At 44.1% G+C, this 8438-nt stretch overlaps 1 pseudogene; it reads left to right on the top strand.

Moving 5' to 3' along the window:
• The first annotated feature begins 3572 nt into the window (after positions 1-3572).
• LOC102929746 lies at positions 3573-4619 on the top strand (annotated as a pseudogene).
• Positions 4620-8438: the final 3819 nt, after the last annotated feature.

The raw sequence follows: 8438 nt of genomic DNA, 5'->3' as shown, positions 1-8438 counted from the left end.
TGACCAACTCTTGCCACTTTTTATTGCAAATCTTGTCATTTTTGGTGCTTTGCTTAAATCCCCAACTCCTGTAATCATGTGAAAATTTCAGCTTTTATTCTAAGAGTTGCTAGCCCTCACGGTTGTGGAGAAACATTCAAAAACATGAACTAAGTGCATCCTAAAGTCTCAAACTAGAAGGTGAATAAAAAGAATCTACAATGAATTCTAACATATTGATTTTTAGTCAGACTCAAGATATTTCTTAATGCTTGTCAGTATTGCACTTTTAAGTCATTCTCCTACCTTCACTCTATTCTGTTGCAGACTGACAGAGGGCAGCATTGTTACTTCATGAGCTGATGGCCAAATCATTCCAAGAGACAAGCAGGAAATTTTTGCAGAAACGTATTTATCTTCAAACCTTCTGTGTCATTAGCTCTTTTTAACCAGTTTGTTTTTCAAATTACTACTTGGGATCAACATTTTGTTACGGCTAGTGTGCCCAGTTAAATCATCTTTTAGTCTCTCCAATAGCATCCTGTACCACAGAATCATGTAATTGATCTATTCATTACTTCTCTGCTGTGACGTTACAAATGTGCTCTCGTCATGAAAGCATACAGACATAAACCCAGTTTCACTGTCCTAGGAGGTTTTCCCCCCTTCATGTTGGGGACTTGTCTACTGGGATAGGGCCACAGTGTGGCCCAGTCTCCTTCTCTCATAGGACACCTGTCTGTTGTTGATGGACCCAATGGCTGGATCCCATGTGCTTCTAAGCCCTTGGGGTTTGGGTACTGACTAGTCCACTCTTCCTCACTCTGCACCTCTCAGGTACACTTCCAGGTCCAGCCCCAGTGTCTGACACTTTTCTTGGGCAGTGGGAACCCACAGTCTGGCTCCAGAACCTTAGACTCCAGAACGAATGCCCCAGCCCTCCTGAGCCTCCATTTGCTTATAGAAGCTCCCTCAGAGTTCCACCTTGCTGTAGAGAACTCTGAGCTTCTTGATTAACCCCTCCAGACATCATTTGCTTCCAGAATTCCACTGAAAAGGTGTTCACTTCAGACTATGATTGACAGCTGTACTGTACAGCCACACCAGAAAAGTGGTGTGTAATATGCAATAGTGCATGGTAACCTTGGAGGTTCTGCCATATTGCAATAGCACCTTTCACCTAGGAAGATCTCACAGTACTTAATCTATTTAAAATGATACAAACTGTAGACAAGTTTTTTTGTCATTACTGAAATGAAGACTCACTCACCAAAGAGTGAGACATGTTACCTATTTAACAGCATGCAGTAATATTACAGATGGCCTACAAAAAAACTGCACCTCCTCAGTACAATGCAGATGTATTAATATTTCAGACATTGTCACGTGTTGTATTACTAATACTCCTGTACTGCTCAGGTGTTATTTGGAAGACACTTACCCAAATACTGACTACCCATCCCACCTTGTTTATCTTGTGAGATCAAAGGGAACAGCACTGCATTGTATGGGGTGAGGCAAGTGTAATGCCATCTGCCTGAATCACAAAGAGTTACATAATGCTGGTAGAAAAACAAAAACAAACGAGAGCAGTGCTCATGTGAACCACCTTTCTGAAAGTCTTAAGGCAAACATGAGATCTTCTTTCACATCAACATTATTATGGGATTTCCCCAGGCCTGTCCCTTATTTACTTAAAGGCTTCAAGTAAAGTTCCCCCTCTTGCTTCCCCATAACATAATCTATTATGGTATGTCTCCTTTCAAACTCACACTTCCTTTCTTCAGCTTTACCCGCTCACTTGAAAGAGTTTGTGCTACATCAAGGCAGTTAAAGCAACCAAGTAGAAAGACACTTCCCTTTCTGCAACCAAACATGATTAAACTACAAATGAACCACAGTGTCAAAATGCTAAGGGTCTAGCTATAACTGACAAAGCAAGAATGTTCACTCCTTCCTCGTCTACCTCACTAACACAGATCCCATTCAGAGCAATAGGTATATTGGGCCAATATTATCCCTGGGGTAAGCCTCTTGAAGGTTAGAGAATTACAGCAGGGATGGATTTGGCTTAGTCGATACTAATGGCTGGCTGTTCCACTTTTCACTTCCCTCTTCTCTTCCTGCGAGCTAGGGAGTTTCAGGGCAAAATTCTCCTGTAGCAACAGATTTTTATCAATGTGTTATTATACTCCTTGCCATTCCTGCTTCTTGTTGTAGACAGAGAACTGGCTGTATTGTAGCTGAATGCTGTCCTGCATTGCTGAGCACTAGCAGCCCCTCCAGATTAACAGACATTGGTTTGTGGCTTTGCTGTACCTGTATAGGAGTAAGGGCTCTATCCCTTTTCTTGGGACCTCGCCTCTCCCTCAAGCTAATCCTAGGTCCACATTGGCACCTCATTGCCAATAAGTCTTCATTCTGTACACTCCCATATCACCTTGTCTGGGAGCTTATGCTGTTTGAAAACATAACTGCATCCTAGTGATTGAATATCCCTATTGTATTAGATGAGGCCCTGTTGTGACTTCCCACTGCCTTTTCTATTCCCTGGTGACAGCACTCCCAACCCTCTTGGCCCAGTGAACTAGAGGGACTCCCTACAACAAGGTAGTCAACTCTACCAGACACTAGAGGTATCCTTTCTCTGATTCCTTTTGGATCATGGCCCGTTCTACCTGTGCTAGGTACACAAAACTTCTGAGAGCTGACATACATGCATGATCTCAGCACAGCCTACTTTTGCAAACTGACTAGAAGGGATGAATATAGATGGGTTAGCGTGAGAGAATCTATTTAAACTTTTCCTTAAACATGCAGAAAAATAAGACGCACCAAATATTGAAAAAATCATAATTTAAGGTGGCCTTACTATAGAAGGGAGACCTACCAAAGAAAAGTCTGGGTGGTGTGACAAAGTTCCTCCTCTGCCTTGGTGGGTCCAGCGCTTATTGGCGAATTTGCTTGCCGCAAAGGTTCACGGCAGCCCTCAGCTTGGCCACTTTTGCTCGTGGCTCAAACCTGCCGGTCACTCAGCTAACCTCATCACTGGCCAGCATGGGGAAAAGAAAGGAGAACAATCCCCATGGTCTCTGCTGATCCATCATGTGCGTCAGGGAACAGCCCAGAGACCTTCCCCTCTGGTGGAACCCACAGTCCAGGTCCTACCCTCTACTCCGGGTTCCAGCCCAGGGCCCTGTGGACTACAGCTGTCAAGAGTGCCTGCTGGAACTCCTGGGGCTACTTCCCCATAGCCTCCTCCCAACACCTTCTTTATCCTCACCTAAGGCTCTTCCTCCTGGTATCTGATCATGCTTGTACTCCTCAGTCCTCCAACAGTACTCCTTCTCACTCCTAACACCTCTTACTCCCAGCTCCTCACATGCACACCACAAACTGAAGTGAGGTCCTTTTTAAACTCAGGTGCCCTGATTAGCCAGCCTGCCCTAATTGCTTCTAGCAGCTCCTTAATTGGCTCCAGGTGTCCTAATTAGGCTGCTTGACCGAATTTGTTTCAGCAAGTTCCTTCTTGTTCTGGAACTGCCCCTGTTACCTTACCCAGGGAAAATGGACCTGCTTAATCTGGGACTAATATATCTGCCTTCTAAGGTGAGCGGCGGGGCAGGGCTTGCTCTCCTGTCTCAAAGGCTGCAGCTCAGGGGCTTGCGTGGGGGTGACCGTCCGCAGATCAGTCAAAATGCAGACTCCAGTGGCTCTCCTTGCTTCTCCAGCTCTGTTCCGCTGCTGTTCCAGGGCTCTGCAAAGGCCAGTTTCCATATCTGTACTGAGCAGGCCTGAGACTCAGACTGTACAGCTTTCTGGTGGTACCCATCTACAGCTGGCTCACCGGGAGTTCCAACCGAGCACTACCTCTAGGGATATTGATATTGCTCTAAGTTCATTGGTGCAGGTGCTGCCACAGTTGGGGTGGCTGGTTCAGGAGCAGGTATTGGAACAGTGTTTGGCAGCTTGATCATCGGCTATGCCAGGAATCCCTCTCTCAAGCAGCAGCTCTTCTCCTATGTCACCCTGGGCTTTGCCCTGTCCAAGGCCATGGTACTCTTCTGTTTGATGGTGGCATTCCTCATCCTGTTTCCTATGTGACAGCCTCTGGGCCAACCCATGGCTTCCATCACTCTGTGTCCTCTCCGGTTTGAGTCTGCCTCCTTTACCAGAGCATTCCAGATTTATAATTGAACAAAAGCTTCCCTCCTAAACAAACAAAAAAAACCCAACACTCTCCTGTAGCCATCTGGCCTGACCCTGTCACAGTGAACATTGTTGTCATTAACTCTTGCTCTTCCGAGGCCAGAGGAATTGCACTATTTTTTCCATTAGAATTGGTGTCCAGACACTGCTTAGAGACTGTGAGGGGCATAAGCTCCAATTGAGATCTTATACTGAAGAGAAAACTAACAGGCTGTGTTTAGGGCCCTCCAGAATTCTTCCACTGTCTCTAAGCCACTGTTTGTGTCCAAAGGAAGGCTTGATTCATTGAAAGAAATTTCATACTCACAATTTGACACCCCATTGGTTCACTCTTCGGGTTGCCATCAGAGGTGAAAGTAAGCCGGTATGGTATGGTACGGCGTACTGGCAAGAGCCAGGACACGGCTGACCGTACTGGCAGGGAGCAGCTTCCCCAGGCCAGCAATTTAAAGGCCCAGGGCTCCAAGCAGTGGCTAGAGCCCCGGGCCTTTAAATCGCCACCAGAGCCCCGCTGCAGGAGCCCTGGGGTAGCGGTGGCAGCAGCCGGGAGCCCCAGGGCTCAGGCAGAAAATTAAAGGGCCCAGGGCTCCCAGCAGTGGCTGGAGCCCTGAGCCCTTTAAATCACCACCTGAGTCCCAGGGCTCCCGGCAGCTACCATGGGGCTCTGGCAGTAATTTTAAGGGCCCAGGGTTCCCAGCCGCTGCTACAGCAGCCGGAGCCCCGGGCCCTTTAAATTGAGATTTAAAGGGCTCGTGGATTTAAAGGCCACACCTCTTCTGGTTGAGGCCCCGACCCCTGCTCACGACTCCAGCATACCGGTAAATCCTTTAAGTTACTTTCACCTCTGGTTGCCATGGACCTAAGCCCCGCAGTGATGTATGCACTATTAACACTTCTCTTCAGCATGGCATTGCTAGAAATCTAGAAACTCAGACCATTCTCTGCCTCACCCTCACTGTGAGAGTGTACTCCTTCTCTTTCCTAGACCAAAACTCATACTCAGCTGTGATATCAACTAACATTCTGATCCTATCTAATCATGTACCTGTTCTTGTAGGCTTACTGTATATTTCAGTACATTGCTAAGCCTAGACTTTCCACTTCCTTCCTACCTAAAACAGGACCTCTCAAAGGGCTTGTCTACACTGGTGCTTTACAGCGCTGAAACTTGCTGTGCTCAGGGGGAGTGTTTTTTCACACCCCGGAGTGAGAAAGTTGCAGCACTGTAAAGTGCCAGTGTAGACAAGCCCTAGTCTCTTCCTGGAGACCAATGAAGCCACAGCCCCTTCCAGGACATCTTGTGGAAGTCACTAAAGTTCTTGCACAACAAAATAATGTCATTCACATCTAAGAGAATCTGGAACGATTGAAACAATAGGATTTGACCAAATGCCTAAGAGTAGATCAGTAGTGTGTATACCAACCTAACCCCCCGTGTAGACAGCACTATAATTGTGGCAGAGCTTCTCCTGTCAAGAAAGCCACTGCCTCTCGGGGAAGTGGATTAATTACGCCGACAGCTGTGCTAATGTACTGCTGTATGTGAAGAGAAGCCCCTAGCTTACAGCCCCAAGACTCTTTAGCCAATGGACCTAAAAGCTTGTGCACTCTCTCTCTCTCAATCTTTTTTTGCCTCTGCACTTCTATTCTTGTCTATCCTCAGGTTTCTCTGTGTTCCCTCTCACACCCACACACCTGGTCACAATACGCAATCGAACCCTCAGCCCCCATAGTGCTAGTCTTTGGGCAGACTCTATTAGGCTTTGTTTTAGGTGTGGTCCCTTAACTGTCTCTTACATCTGTCTTAAATAGAGGACTTGTTCTCACATCAGTTTGAATGAGGTTTTAACTCAACCAATAACAACATTTCACCCTAGCTCATAACAACTTTCTGCTTGCTCCAGGCATTTTGGGAACCTAACATAAAAGCAGGCAGATTGCTTGTTGTCTGCTGCAGCAAACTAGCTCTTCAAATCTTTGCCAGCAGGGACCCAAAGGAGAAGTATCACACTTCACAATTTAGCTCATACCCATTTCTTCTGCTTCTGACCCACCATATTCCACTGACACCACTCACTCTACCAAGGACTTTCATATTTTTTTAATTGCCTCACCCTTCCTCAGATACTGCAGTGGCCTCAAGCTCCTTGTGTCTGCCCATCATCCTGGAAGAAGCTTAGGGAGCAATCCAGAGCATGAAGTCCAGGACAACTCTTGGTTTCTCAGTGTGCTTTAATCCATAAGGTTGTTGGTTATTTGCCCTCATTACTGTGCATGTTTACAGGAGGCTTAAGAAGGATGTGTTGTACCTCTCACCCAGCAAGTCACCCTTAGCTTGATACTGCTAGTCTGGCAATAGCCTGGATAGTTTATTCATTTAGTGCCCAATATTCTTTTTTCAATGCTAGCTATGAGATGCTGGCAAAATTATTTATGAAGAGACAAGAACCTTCTCCCGAGTCCCAGCCATTATCCAAAACAACCAAATTGGCTAGAGCTAGAACACTCTTTTTGTTCCCTAAAGGTTTGGACCAGACTCCAAAGTCTGCCCCTCAGTGCATCATCTTAATGCAGAGGTCTCTGCCTTCATACACTGGGATTCTGGATAGTTCTTGGTCAGGCCACAGATTGGTGATACTTTTTACATAATTTAGCCTACAGTAATCTGCTTTCACCAGCCTACAGACATGTATGGCACTAAAGTGAGACAGTGAGCATAAATTACCATAATGTACTAATGGCCTCCTAGCAGGAGGCACAGCCTCTATGGAGTTGATCTTCATGTGGCTTTACTGCACTGTTTGTTACATAACCTTCTGTGAAACTGTATTTATATCTAGTTATCTTCTATTTAGTTATCGGAAGAAAAGATAGGGATAGGGAGGAGAAAACAAGATTCTCTTGTGAAGTACATGATCAGGATGGAATCTGTTATTAAATCTGACTTACTGTGGGCAACTTTAAAATAGCTTGAAACTCTTTACACCTTACTTTTCTTTTCTTCCAAGAAAGAAACTGTCTGCTCTTTTAAGAATGCCATCAATTGTGACTACTAATTACAGGTTTGTGTAATTGCCTTTCCTTATGAATAAAGTTATTTGCTTTTAAAGTGCCACTTACATGGTGTGTTTTCTTAATGTTCTACTGACATTCGATATACTGCCATTTGCAAAAAGAATTAGAGCAGTTTGGAGAAGTTACAGGTCTCTAAATCTGATATCTACAGGGGCAGAATTGCTACCGAACAGTTATGTAATCGATAATTATAAAGTTGATGATCGAAAACACTACCATATGAAAGTGGATAAAAAATAGTATTTTGTCCTAGGCATATATTAACAAATAAGCATATACTGTGTTCTGCTTCTTATTTAAATAATACGAACACTTAATGGATGGTCAAAACCAAACTACATTTCACTAAATTTGTTCATAGTGTCTTCTCTGAACCAGCATTATATTCAGTCATTTTTTTCACGTCTATGCTAGAAACAAACATCCTTAAAGACAAGCGATCTTAAGACATCCTGTTAAAAATTAACTCAGGTAACTGTATGCATGGGCAACTTGGAATGATTTACAGGGCTCTATCATGTAATCAGGTGGAAGAGAATAAAATTTCCAAATAACTCAACTCAAGTACAAGTTAAATAAGTCTGACACAGCAACAGCTGTTAGTGCTGTTTTTAGTTTATAAACAACTAGTAAACAGACAGAAATATTTGCAGGAAAAGCAACTTTTAAGCTACTATTGGAGCATACTCATGGATACTCTTATACCGGTAAATGAAAATAATCCCACTTCAAACCAGATAGTAAGAGTGTGTTTATCTAATGGGGGAAGAGAGAATATCATCAGACCTGTGAACAATCAAAATGTACCAATATAGCTCAAATTTTGCATATTGAAAACTGTTACAAGCTTAACTACCACCCTGCATTTAAAACAAGTTAATCAAAAACTCTCACCTAAGACAAAGGGTATGTGAGCCCACACAGAAACTTGTAGAATAAATTAATTAAAAATTAGTGTCAATTCTGCTCCCATTTAACCTTTCTTGAAATCCCCATCCTTCTGAAAGGCAGCATAGGTAGAGCAATGGATTAGGACTCAAAAGAACAGCATTGTATTCCTAGCTGTCCCACTGATTTGCTGTGAGACCTTAAAATCACTTAATTGCCCTGTGCCTCAATTGCCTCCTCTGTAAAATGGGGATAATAAAACTTTGCTCTTTTTGTAAAGTGATATG

This window comes from Chelonia mydas, chromosome 7 (assembly GCF_015237465.2).
Source record: "Chelonia mydas isolate rCheMyd1 chromosome 7, rCheMyd1.pri.v2, whole genome shotgun sequence".
NCBI classification, from domain to species: Eukaryota; Metazoa; Chordata; order Testudines; family Cheloniidae; genus Chelonia; species Chelonia mydas.
Note: the sequence above shows the minus strand (reverse complement) of the source record. Positions and strands in the feature narration are given on the sequence as shown.